The 14,238-nt window shown below is 34.5% G+C and overlaps 1 pseudogene; it reads right to left on the bottom strand.

The window, feature by feature from the left end:
- LOC109073507 overlaps positions 1-13,599 on the bottom strand; it is a 78,247-nt pseudogene extending 64,648 nt beyond the window's left edge.
- Positions 13,600-14,238: the final 639 nt, after the last annotated feature.

The following is a 14,238-nucleotide window of genomic DNA, read 5'->3' as shown; positions in this document are numbered from 1 at the left end:
AGTGCCCCTAATAAAGTAAGCTGTTACCTGAGGGAAAAGCTCTTAAACTGCTGCTGACCTGTGTGGATGTGTTTGCAGACGTCGAGAACTTCCTTCTCCCTGCGGTAAGGAAGTGTGACTACGAAGACACAAATTGGACTTCCTCACAGAGTTCGATTGTGAGAGCGCCACACTCCCTCCGGCAACAATTACTGCCTCAGCTAACGCTCATCAACAGCTCCAGCCCATGAGGATGACTTTGTAAGAACAACTCTTAATTCAATTCCACAGCTGATTCCCGGACACAGACATCTAACTTCTGAAGCTCCGATTTTCCCCAAAGGTTTGTTGTGCTGAGGGTGAATAACTATTGCTTTATAACTGACGCCGAAGTGTGTTAAAAAAAAAAAAAAATGGTTTGATCCATTCAGCTTTATGTCAAGCTAAACTCATCAAATGTGAAGACAAAGATCAAGTAGATTTTGTACTTCTCCAGATCAAAGATAAACTTTTTAATTCTCAGGCAACTTGCCTGTGGCCTAAAAAAAACTGACAGGCAACAGACGGGTTGAATGCGTATTTTATGCCCCAAAAGAGTTATAAAAGGAAAGTTGTGCATATTTAAAGAACAGTTTTAAATGGCCAATACCATTTTTTTTTTAATCAGTTCTGAAGCTTTTTCCACCATGGGATAAAAAAGAAAAAAAAAAGGAATTTCCAATTTATCTCAGATTGATTTTGTTTTTATATCTCAGTTTTGAGATTTTTCAGAACTGTGAAATATAAATTCAGAATTGCAAGATATAAGCTATATGTAAAAAGAAATGTAAAAAGAATTCTGAGAAAAAAAGACACGATTCTGAGATGTAAAATTTCGGAACTGTGAGATATAAACTCGGAATGCAATATAGGAAGTCGGAATTGTGACATTAAAAGTCCTAATTACTTTTTATTACTTATTCTGTGGTGGAAACTAAACAAAACAGCAATTTTGAGTTTTTATCTCACAATTTGGACTTTTTCAGAATTGTGAGACTCAGAATTATGAAATATAAACTTGAAGTTGCAAGAAAAAAGTCAGAATTATGAGATAAAAAGGTCACAATTACTTTTTCCAATCTGTGTGGAAACAAAACAAAACCAAAAAATAAATGAAATAAAACAACAGAATTTGAACTCATATTTCAGTAAAAAAAAAAAAAAAAAAACGAATTGCGAGATGTTTTGGAGGAGAATTAGGGCCAAGCAATAATAAAAAAAAATAAAACCATCTTGAGATTAAACTTGTTAAATTTCAAGAAAAAATTCAAAATAAAATGTAGAGAATTAAATCATTAAATTTTGATAAAAAGGCGAAATAAAATTGTTTAGAATAAACCCATTAAATTACGTGAAAAAAGTCGTTGTTTAGAGGAAAAAACTCATTAAATTTAGAGAAAAATTTGAAATAAAATGCTGAGAATAAACACATTCGTGTCATCAGTCGGTGTCAAGCTTCCTCTTTTCATCACATATCATTTACTAAGTGAAAGTAAATTCTTGTTATTTAATAAGTTTGTTCTCAACATTTTTTTTTTTTTATTATTTTTATTTAATTTTGACCTTTTTTTTTCTCGAAATTTTATCGAGTTTCTTCTTGAAACACAACAATTTTTTTCTCATAATTTAATGTGTATATTCTCAGCATTTTATTTTGACTTCTTTCTCAGAATTTTACGAGTTTAATCTTGCATTATAATGACTTTAATCAAGAGATGTATTTTTTTTTTTTAATTATTATTATTGCTTGGCCCTAATCCTCTTCCGTAAGATGTAAACTCAGTATTGTGAGAAAGAAAGTCAGAATTGTGAGATAAAAAGTGGCAGTAACCTTTTTTATTTTTTTCATTCTGTGGTGGAAACAAGCTTCCATACATTTCAATCGCACTGCATGTTAAACTCAACGAAGATGTTCATAACCTATTCCTGAATGTACTTCTGGCTTCCAGAAATATTTTCCATTTCACTAAATACAGGTTTAAAATATAAATTGTTTCCTCATTCGTGACCATCATAGCATGCAAGAATGTAACATTAATCTTAAACCTCACTTTAAATATATACCTCAATTTTTAGCTCAGCAGACACGGCTCTAAACAAGATGCTCAGGATACATCACAAAAACATCAGTCACAACAAACTGATTTGCATCGATATATGCATGAGAAACAAATCATTTTTCAGCCACAGAAACAGGCTTCTGCTGCTTTTTGGGTTATGGGGTGTAGAAGCATATGATGCTTTTTGGTTTATGGGGTGTAGATGGAAGTTTTTGACAGATGGCAGCAGACTTTACTTCCACACCCACATCTGTTATTTCCATCATTATTATTATTTATTTATTTATTTATTTTTTTGTCACCTCAAAACCACAAAAACCTCAATAGGTAGGTTAAGCGCATACTACAAGACGGAAGCTCCAATACCTGCTTGCACGTAGAGATTCACAATTTCTTGCCCGGCGTGTTGTTGCTCTTATGGTGCAAACTTAAATCAACCAGCCTAAATTAAAATTATATCATAAATTGATCAAAAGTGACAATAAAGTCATTTTTAAAAGATTTCTGTTTCAAATAAATGCTGTTCTTTTAACACTTCTATTCATCAAATAATCCTAAAAAATGATTGTCATCCCACAAAAATATTCAGCAGCAAATCTGTTTTCTACATTGATGACAATAATAGTAAATGTTTCTTGAGCAGAAAATCAGCATGACTTTTGAAGGATCATGACACTGAAGACTGGAGTAATGATGCTGAAAATTCAGGATTTGCATAACAGGAATAAATTACATTTTGAAATATATTAAAATAGCAAACAGTTATTTTAAATTGCAATAATATTTCAGAATATTTTTATATTTACTGTATTTTAATCAAATAAATGCAACTTGGTGAGCAAGGTTGAGCAACTTTTTAAAAATATTTTAAAAATCTTATTAACCCCAAACTTTTGAATGCGTACAATAATGATTTTATGATAATCGGAAGCTGTGCTGAAGTTCTGAAATCACATTTGCGTGCATATTCAAATTCAAATTCATTAAAGATTGACACCAGTTGTTCAGTTGCTTTATTAAAATATTATGATTCTAAATAGAAAATATAGAGTGTGATTTTTGATATTTTTTGTTTGTATAAAATTTTTTTTTTGATGTTTTCCATGTATCGGGGTTTTCACACTGGTACATTGTTCCTTTGTAACATGCAATGACTACACATATATGGACATATATTGTAGTAAAGCACAGTAAGTTTCAAATTCAGTTTGATTGATTTGAATTTTCTAATGTTGAGTTTGAGACTGAATCTGATTCCAGTCAAAAGTATGATTCATCTTTCAGACTGGAAAGAAATCTTTATATTAGCACTTTTGAATGGCTTTACATCTTTATACAGTTACTGTAGGGTACAGATATACATTCCAGGGTTGAGATGGCATACTGGGTTACTGCTTCACCTGTGGAGAGGCTAAACTTCAGAGAGAGATTATTCAGGGTGGTATATGTCATTGACCATTTTCAAAGCTCACTTGCTAGTCGAAATGCACTTGTGTGTGTTTCAGTGTTAAAAAAGTATATTGCCTGTGACTCTCTCACACACACTGTATAGTCTCTATCCTTCAGTCAGGATAAACTCTCATAGCCTTTGCTTGCTTATATGAACTTATTTATTTATTTATTTTAATAGAGCTATATTGGCTATAGTTGGGTAGACTAAACACTCACATACTACTTAATAGTTCAGCAGTTCTTCTTACCTAAACTGCAAGTTAAGACATCAAAGGCACATTTACAGCACGAAGATAACCTTGATGTACAACGTTTTTAACCACAAGGAAACATACTGCTAATTTAATTGCTCAAATGGCAAAACATACTCAAGCTACTCAGAGATAGTGAAAAAGAGACAGCTCTTTTCACAGACAATATAACTCACCCTGACATGTCTGCCGGAGAACATTGTGACAACCTTGAGCGACTGACTTCTCACAAGAGGACAAAACAGAATATGACATATATTTAGAACAGATATAACTGCAGTCCTAAAAGCTAAACTGAAATACATTAAATTGAAATAGGCCTGATGAATAATGTTAACCTTTCAATATATAATTTATAATCATTGTATGTTCACTCATAAAATGTTTGTTTACTTTTCTTATTCTGGTTATATAACACTCTTTTTTAACATTAATCATATTTTTTATAATATGTTTTATAATAAAAAAATATTTTTAATTTTTTTTTGTGTTTTGTAATTAATTAATGTTTTTTTTTTAATGTATTTGTTTTTATTATTATTATTATTATTATTATTATTTGTAACTTACATAATACTCTCTTTAGATATAATATTCAACCTCAAAAATCAATATACTTATAATTAATTATATAATACTATTTATTATAATATTTAATCATATGAATTGTATAATACTATTTTCTGCAGTCATTATATATGTATTATCATTATTATTTGTTCCATCTGCATAACAGGCCTAAATCCTGTCTGGGCAGACCATTAAACATTTATAAATACATTTTAAATAAATGATAAAAATATAAAGAGTCATCCTCCATCTCATTTGTATATACATTCGCATACTGTATTCTACATGAGTCATATTCATTTGCTAAATAATTGTATGGGCATTAAGTTGTCAGAAATCCTTTACAGTACGTAGTATTAGTATGTTTATCCTGCTCACTAGTACAAGAAGTTATGCTTTTCAAGTGATATTGATTATAGTTCTGAAGTCAAGAAGAACTGAAGCGGACCAGAATATTTTTATTGTTCAGAATATCTGTCAGCTTTATTAATACTTTTCAAATCTTCGCTCTATTCTAAAGCACACTTAAAGTGTTAGACTTGTAAAAGCGTAGTAGCAAAGGTCAAATCTTTATTGTCAGCTCAGCCTCAGTCTTATGCAGAGAGCTTGTGCAGGATCTGTGCTGCTAAGATATTCCATTCACTTCCTCTCATTATAGACTTTGCCGTCCGAAAGACAGAAAACCCTCTACAGGAACTTTTCATCTCTCAAGGACTAATCTTTGAACGGCACACGAGTGCATCTGTAATCTAATTTATCACTGTCTACCTGAAGCGTCTACAGCTTAGGAATTATGATCAGCGAAGAGCACAGGTGTAACACACTGGCTCTCTGCTGGAGGGCAAGAGCGTTTGGAATTAAATGCAGGGCTATATGAAACACCGCTCAGCTGCATCTGAATCCCTGGTCTGTTTTCAATAGAACTTGTTCACTGTGGGTAAATTAAATATTTTAAGGGGTCACTTCATGCATTTTGATCGACTGGATTGCTGGGTGTGCACGTTTCACACTTGGCCACATAAATGCATCTCCACAAAACGGATCTGATCTAGTATTCCCATGCTACAGCTCGCTCATTTTCGGAATGCAGAGCTTCCAAACTTCTGCATGCTGATGTTTCTTTGGAAGGTGGAAACTGTAAGTTTACAATCTTTAATCTATATAGAAAATAATAGCTAAGCAAAAATTTAAGTTATCATTTAAAAGCACAGCATGTTACACTGTAAGTTACATGGAGAAAGCTTCGAATAGCTTTCTGCTACTGCCTGAAAGATTGCTTGAGTAATTAATTAAACAGAATGATCCTTTCCAAATTAGACATCGCTATTTTTGATCATAAACAGCTGAGAAAATTCCCACTTCTGAACACATTACTGTTAATCACACATCACTGTCACCAAAAGATGTTAATGAATTAAAGAGAACATCTTGTGTTTTAATGCCAATTATGGCAAAAACAAAAGTCACAGACACAAAAATCTTGTATTTGCATTAAAAATGTTTTTAATGTGAACACGAGTATCTTTATATAACAGAACTGAACTTTATGTCATGCTATACTAGTCATCCATCGCCATCTTTGTGAATTATGTACATAAATACTGTTTCTCGTTGAGGTTGAGTTTATCAGACTGTTTCGCAGACCTGTTTGGGCAATTCATTAAAAAGAATGATTCCTTTCTCAATCAGACATCACTATGTTTTTGATTACCAGCCAACTGTAGGATGCACGAATACCAGAGCTGAAACTTCCCACTCTCGAACTCAAGGCGTTCCAGTAAATCACGTGTTATTGTTATTTTTATTGTTATTGTTATTGTGTTTTTATCCCAGTTATGGCCAAAATATAATTCATTAACACAAAATGCTTACATTTGCATTCAAATGCGAGCATCTTCATACATCGCATTATAAACTTTTTGTTGTGCTATTCTCGTCAGTCGCCGCCATCTTTGTGAATTATTTAAATGCTGCTTCTCGATAAATTTAAGCATGAAAGTCCACCCCTAAAAAAAAAAAAAAAAAAAAACCTAGACTGCTAGGGTATAAAATGAATGATGAATAAAATCGTACAAATTCATAAGGATTCCAAAAATGTAAAATAGTTACAGATTGCAATGAGATTGTGTTGATCAATCATTGAACAATTAATTTTAGTTCTATATTTCCATTATTGTCAATGTGTAAATAAATGTATTAAATCACGTGTAAGTGCATTTTTCAAGAGTGCAAGTCTGCACTCTGGAAATGTCTTAAAAATTCCTTTATAATGCACAATAACAGCCACAGAGGGATAAAAGGGTCAGCTATGCTTATTTATAGAAACACTTCAGTTTAACCACATGCATGATTATTTAAAAGGTACAGAGTTCAAAAGATACTGCAAAACAGGAATGACCCTAAGACGCATGGTATACAGTATAAAGTGTGTAGTATACAGTACATTTGTCAGGTTACCAGAATCAAATAGCATAATTCGTTTTACTGCATACTCATTATGGGTCTTCATTTACGCCTTCTTAAGCAGCCTTCAGTGCACAATCTAGTTGATTAAACCACACTATGATTGAAAATGAGCTGAAATTTGAAGTCATTTTGGATTCATTTCATAAGCACAAATCAAACCGCCTCTCTTCCCACACACAAACACACAGACAGAGGGAGTGACAGCCTTGCTTCGGGTATTTGCTCCATAAAATCTCAGCTGACAATCCTCTGATATTATTACATCAAGTTAAATAAGAAGATTAAAGTTACAATGGAAAAGCTGTTTAAAAAAGAAACTAGAAGATGAGCCTGAAAGAGTCTAGGGAGTAAATAGAATACAGAAAGCGTTTTTATAAAGCCCTCTGATGAATGTTAGTCAAACAGCGAGCCAGAATCACAAAGGTATAGGAAAATGGGTGCTGGGATCATAAATTCTACCTCTTACCTGAAACACGCCTGGGTTTTAGCAGTAGAGTGTGGATATTCCTGGAGGCCGCAGCTGGCCTACATATGCTCAACGCTGTTTGATTTGTCCTCAGCAGTGGCTTTTCCTGACGCTGGAAAATTCCCATTTCCTCTGGACTGATCCAGGTGGTCTCAAGAGCTAAAGTGTTGTTTAGATAAAACTGCAAATGAGAAAACAGAAATCAATTACAGAATGATGAAAAACTCCAAGTTTCCCCAGAACAGTTGTTCTTGCCCACGAGCGGATATGAGTATACACCAGAACTGCATTTACAATGAATGGGAAGTTATTAAGTTGCAATGAGACTTTTGCAAACATTCGTTCTTTGGTTAAACACATCTCAGAAAAAAAAAAAAAACTGATAAAAATAAGAAAGTTGCCTTTACATGTGCCTCTTTGCATTCTTCTTCTTTTTTTTTTTTTTTTTTTTTTTGCATGTTATATTATATTATATTATATTAATAGAAACTTTATATATAAATATATATATTAAACAGGGTGAGACTCTTTGCATCAGTAACGATAGAAAATTAAGAGAAGACATTATGTATTATCATGAAAATAACGTCACTTAACGTTCATACAAATAGGCTAATTATTTATTTATTTATTTATTCTGTTGATTTTGAGATGAACTATGACATTTTTTACAGGTTTTGTGAGATTCGCACTCCAAAACTAAATATAATTAAATACCATGAATGCTTCCTTTACCTTGTAGTCAGGCACACGTTTTTCCACCCAGCCCTTGCCGTAGTGTGGAGGCAGGACCGTCCGGTATACATGAGGAAACACTGGAAGTAGATCCACACTTGCAGAAGGTTGGAAACCCAACACATGAGGCCTGGATGGCATCTCCCACTGGGACAGACAAGCGGAAGAGAAGTTTCTGAGATTACCACTGAGATCTATTCATATCCACCTCATTAAGAAGAAGTGAAGAACTGAATCAGACCTGGGTGGGATGGAAAGCTGTCAAGAAAGCATTTTAGTTACAGGGAATTTATGGGAAAGTTATGGAAGTCTTTTTGGCATAACACCTGCTGTTCTTCAGTAATTCCACCAACTGCAACAGGATAAATGATAAATTCCCAACTTTCAACACAAAACATTATTTTTTTTTCCCTTATAACACTGATGACAGCAGATATTTCTGGAACAGGGAAGCTTCAATTACTACAGATTTACATGATGACCACAATCACAGTCATGTCAACCTTTTTGTATCTCACTCAATAACTACAGAGAAACTGCTTGTTAGTGGATCTGTACTGTGAATGACTGGGAAATGACTTCTTTTAACATCCATGAAGACTTTCCAATCCAAAAAAAAAAAAAAAAAAAAACACACACACAACGTTTGTGAACTTTATTCTTAATATTCTGCTCCGGGTGTGTGATCACGGTGTGTGTGTGTGTGTTCATTGCTGTGTGTGTGCACTTTGGATGGGATAAATGCACTAATTCCAAGTATGGTTCACCATACTTGGCCACATGTCACGTCACTTTCCCGTTTTTACTTTCACTAATAGTGAAAGACTATCTGTATTTGGGTTCATTGAATCACCAGTGTAACCATTTTGGCTGCAACGACTATCTTTTATTTTCATAAATGTAAAGATGTGATGACCTGATGGCCATGTATTCAAGATTATCTTGATTGTTGGATGTTGTTGTTTTGGCTGCCCTTCAAACTCAGTATAAGCACACAACAAGTCAATATGAAATCAGAACTGGCCTTTTTAAAACCCATTCCTGATCCAAACCAGTATTTTTATATAATTTTCAGTATTACTCAAAAACACGTCATATTACAAGGACAAATGGGTAGTGGACATCATTACATGTTGACTTTGAAGCTAGGAAATTTCTCTGCTGATTACGCTATATCTGTTTCTTCTGCATTCAGCATAACATCCTGTTTTATCATGCTCGGTTCTGCGTCAATGCCTCTCCGCAGTAGCAGTCAATCAAAGGCTTCTGAAGGCTGTCTGCAACTCAAAGTCTCTGTTTAAATAATATACTCTTTCCTCCCACTGTCTCTGTCTCTTTCTCTCTGTCTGGTTCCAGTACAGTGCGACTTGAGTTCATGCTTGCTGCCTTCTCTGAACGGCACTTTAATGATGTGAAAGCACAAAGTTCTCAATGCCAGGGATGTGGAACAGTGGTGATCATGCCTCTGCCAGACACACAGATTAAATGTCACGCTGAGTTTGAGTCATGAGGGGGAAGCAACTGCAGATGTGAGGGTCATCTTGAGGACAGCGCCTCTAGTGGTGAAGCAGTGGAGCTGATGGGAGGTAATGCATAGAATTTTGATTTTCTGCTTTAACAGAGGCATCAGTTCTCCAAAAGTGATGTTGATAAAACGTTATCAACATCAGATATTGTCCTGCACATTTCAGTCCTTCCTGGCATATTCTAGCAACTGCCAATCCTTCAAATAAAATTGTTTCAAGATTTAATCAAGACCTTGAATCATTGTATTAGAAATGCACCTTGACTTGACTAATTCATTTTCACAGCAAGTCAAAATGCTCAGATGAAGAGTACTTTTTTTTTTTAGCTTTTTGTGCCAGTGATTTAAAACTGAACTTAGTGATGTGAACTAATCTTAGTTCTGTGATTTACAGTATATTTGTATTTACTGCACAAATGGTAGCTGCATATCATTTTAATACACAAAGTACTATAGGATCACTGGCTAATACCACAAAAAGCTAATATTTTTGACCAAAAAAAAAAAAAAAAAAGATTAGTTGTAGGCAAAACATTACTCACCACATACACATTATAATTTGTGGGGTATGAGCTCGGACCTTTGGCCAAAAAGAGAACCATTTATGCTGCCCTTTACTGCCTCTCGAGTCGTATTTACAACTTGGAAACTCTGACATAATGTTAATATCCGAATTGGGCAAACCATAAGCTTTCACTACAAGAACTATTGCTCTAGTGACTTAAGTTTTGTTAATTTTCCCCACAACATATACATTGATTTTTCTTGCCATTACAGTCATGTATACGTACTGTATATAAATAGCCATTTGATACGTTTTGTTTGTATATTACACAATGAAAAAAGCACTTATTTGACCAAAACTTGATGTCTAAGATGACTATCTAGATGTGAATCTGTACAAATGTGTGAGTGGGTAATGTTTGTATGTTTGTCGATGAATGGGATGATACTTTTTTCTCTCTCTCTCAAAATCTATTTTTAAACTAAGTGGGAAATAATCAATTTCAGACAGCATGTGAGGACAGCATTAACAAAATAAGATAATAATTGAAGTTTTGTGGATTTCAGTCTATGTTTCTTCTAAATACTCTCCTACAAGTTTTACACTAGCCTTGTCTTTGAAAATAGACCAAAACCACCCAGGGCTGTATACATTTGCTTTATTTCTTTAGTTTGTGAGGCTTCTAAACTAAAGGCTTCTGGCTATTTAAAAAAAAAAAAAAAGTATGAGCCCTTCAGTTTTTACCCCAGATTCCTGTTTCAATATGAAATCACACATTATTACATCAACACAGGAAAGAAAATGGCACTTGGGGTGTTTAATGCATAAAGGTGATTTCTTAAAGCCTTTAATGAGAAAGCGTACAGTAATTGCTCTTTAGCTATTTTAATACTAATGACATTAACTTATCCAAATAATCAACAGGGTATTGAGTAATAAGTCGAATAGTACTGTATCTAAATATTATGTTCAGATAAATTATCTAGTAATAATTCATTTTCAGGACATTTGCGGCCAGAACTTTAAAATTAAATTAAAGCCATAAATTATAAATTAAAGCCATAAACTATATTATGGACACAATTTTATCCTTAAGGACAATTGTAAAGCATTTTAATGGTATTATGTAACTCTTTAGATATATGTCCTAAAGCCTAACCCTGCAGCACCAGAGTAAAAGTCAAAAACTTTTTTTTTTTTTTTTTGACAAAACTTTTCAACAAAGTCATAGTGAAAATAAGTTACAGGTAAGAAGTGTTTTTCATTTGATTCGGCTGAAAGCAAATGTTTTGGATGCATGTGATTTATTATACATACATGTTCATATTGTCATGCACACCATATCAAATATCTACATAAATTCTGAAAACCTCATTCAGATTAAAAATAGAAGACATTAGTCTTTGAAAAGAAACGATGGTCTCCCAAAACATGGGACTGAACATCTAGTCTATATTCTATATATTGTATTATCATATTAATTACAGTTGCTATTATATATTTATCAATTCTGTACCTTTACAGAAACAGAGCCTTAATATACACAGTAAGCAAACCAAAAGCAACTGTGGCAACAAGGAGAAACCTTTATGAAACAAGACTTGGTCCTTATAGGCTATATTTCAGTAACGGATCATAAATTCATTCATTCATTAATTGGCTCTTTTAAACTCTATAAAATGTTCAGTAGATAATGTGGGGCTTTTTATTTGCATGTGAAGCCCTGTTACCTGAACACTGGGCAGACTGAACTGACTGATGGTCGCGGGTTCCGCAGCGGCAGCGCGCATCACAGGCACAAACGGATCGCAGGACATCTGCCATCCCGAGACTGTCTGAATCACCGGAGGAGGACGAGAGGAGATGAGCACGGGAGGAACAGAACCCACCCTACACAGTCCGGAGGTGGTCGGGACCATCCATAGCCACGGAGGAGCTTCGGCGCTCACGTGCCACAGCTGAGGCTGAGCTTTAACGCGCTGGACCGGGATCATTCCTGCTGCATCCTATATATCTCTAAAGAAGGATGGATGGAGACTGAAGAAGCTGTCCGTGGAGTGACGCTGAAAAAAAAGAAAAAGATAAATAGATAGCGCACATGTAGCGCCCCAGCGTCTCCGATTGACAAAAATAGACGGTTTTATCATACTGGGCCAGTGTCCGTACATATTTCCTAATTTATGCATGCATGAATTATTTAAATGCATGGCCAAAACTCAAAGAACCCCGTAAAAGTGTGTAAGCGAATGTGTTCATTGGGTACAGACAATCTTGTTGTAAACATACAAAACTCATTATGTAAGGAGACTTTGAGAATCAGAATATGAATAAAACATATGCCCGCTGAAACATAATAAACAGGCTCCCCTCCCAAATTCTGCAGCACATGCATGCGCATGGACTAAAACAGGTGGATGCAACGCAAAAACAAACTTAAATGGAAAAGTTATTCAGACCCGTTCACTAAAATAAACCACAACAAGACTGCGCCTATGAAACTTCCAAAAATAATGTTTTTTTTGTTTGTTTGTTTGTTTGTTTTTTGTTGTTGTTGTTGTTGTTTTTTAAACTGCACTGTCCAAAAGTCTCTGAAAGTTTATGGATATTTTAGCACATATTACAAAAGCACAAAAACGTATATGCATAAATTATATTAAATGCATAAGCAGAACTCAAACATCACAAGACGACTCTTACATTAGCCTGTTTTCTCCACACAGATAATCCTAAACCTGCAATCACGAGAATCAGAAATCTGATAAAAAGCCCATTGAAATATAATAAACAGGCTCCCCTCCCAAAAGCTCAAGTTGCAAGGCTCTTATCAAGGGCTTTTCTGTGTAACTTAAACGGAAAAGTTATTAGTGTGTGTGTGTGTGTGTGTGTGTGTGTGTGTGTGTGTGTGTGTGTGTGTGTGTGTGTGTGTGTGTGTGTGTGTGTTCGTTTATTTTTAAAATACACCAAATATTAGATCCAAACTCACCTACTGTATGAGGGGTATCAAAATCCCTTTAGTTCAACCTAAATTATGTCTCTTAGTGTTTCGTTGGAAATCAATAAGTAACGCAAAATACAAACAGATTAATTAAAAATGAAACTGTGTCTGCAGACGAAGATTTCTAAGAATATCCGGTAAGAATGGTGTCCAAAGCGCATAGAATACACGGATCTCCGTGCGTGCGTTCACGCGCCGTGGATCGCGCTCTCCATGTGCACGATCACACCGGCGGGTTGTTCATCTCGCTCACAAGAGGGAATCTTGTGGAAATCTGTTCACTGTCAAGCCGACGATTCTTCAGCCTCCCGCAGTGGTGACTCGTAGAGCATCTCAAAATCATCCCTAATCACATTATAATCCTCTTTTTCTCATTCATGCTTGTAGAACTTGTGTATGTTATGTAGACAATCATCGTGGATGAACAGATAGCCTACTGTGTTTCTGCTCTGTTGAAAGTCCTCCTGCTAGCAGTCCAGACCGGGTGCATTTGCTTTCTGAGCGGATCTGATGGCGCCGTGCGCAGCACAACATAAAGTGCGTCAGGACGCGCAAAGACGCACAACTCGCACTCTGATGAGCTGGGATGATTAGAATATTGTGACAACTATTTTAATCTGTAACCAGTGACATGATTTATCTTGTTTAAAACCTACATGAGAGTTTATTTAACCCTCATGCTCTGTTTTGGGACCCCAGGGGTTCTTTCTTTCTTTCTTTCTTTATTTCTTTATTTCTTTCTTTTTTTTCATAAACAACTAAAATTGACGAGAGTCAAAAATCTGTAGAGTGGTTGGTGTATTGTGGAGTTTTTAATTTTAATTTTTATTATTATTATAATATTATAATAATAATCTGCTAGTTTGTGATTAGATCAGAACATTAAAATATAAACTAATAATATATTTTTAAAAATTAAACTTCAGTATTTTACTTGATTAAAATGGAAGAAAAATACTTGCAAAAAACCTCTGAAATCATAGTTATTTATTTTAATCTAGCCTATTGCTACTTCTGTTCATAAAAAGTCTGAACACATATAGATTTGTCATCATTACAGCAGTTGTACCAGAGGAAATATCTTATGGGGAGCTTTCCAATATTGCCTTGGCCAAAGGGGGGCCTGGAAGGCAAAAACCTTTTCTTTTCTTTTCTTTTCTTTTTTCTTTTCTTTTCTTTTCTTTTCTTTTCTTTT

Source organism: Cyprinus carpio, chromosome A12 (assembly GCF_018340385.1).
Source record: "Cyprinus carpio isolate SPL01 chromosome A12, ASM1834038v1, whole genome shotgun sequence".
NCBI lineage: Eukaryota > Metazoa > Chordata > Actinopteri > Cypriniformes > Cyprinidae > Cyprinus > Cyprinus carpio.
Note: the sequence above shows the minus strand (reverse complement) of the source record. Positions and strands in the feature narration are given on the sequence as shown.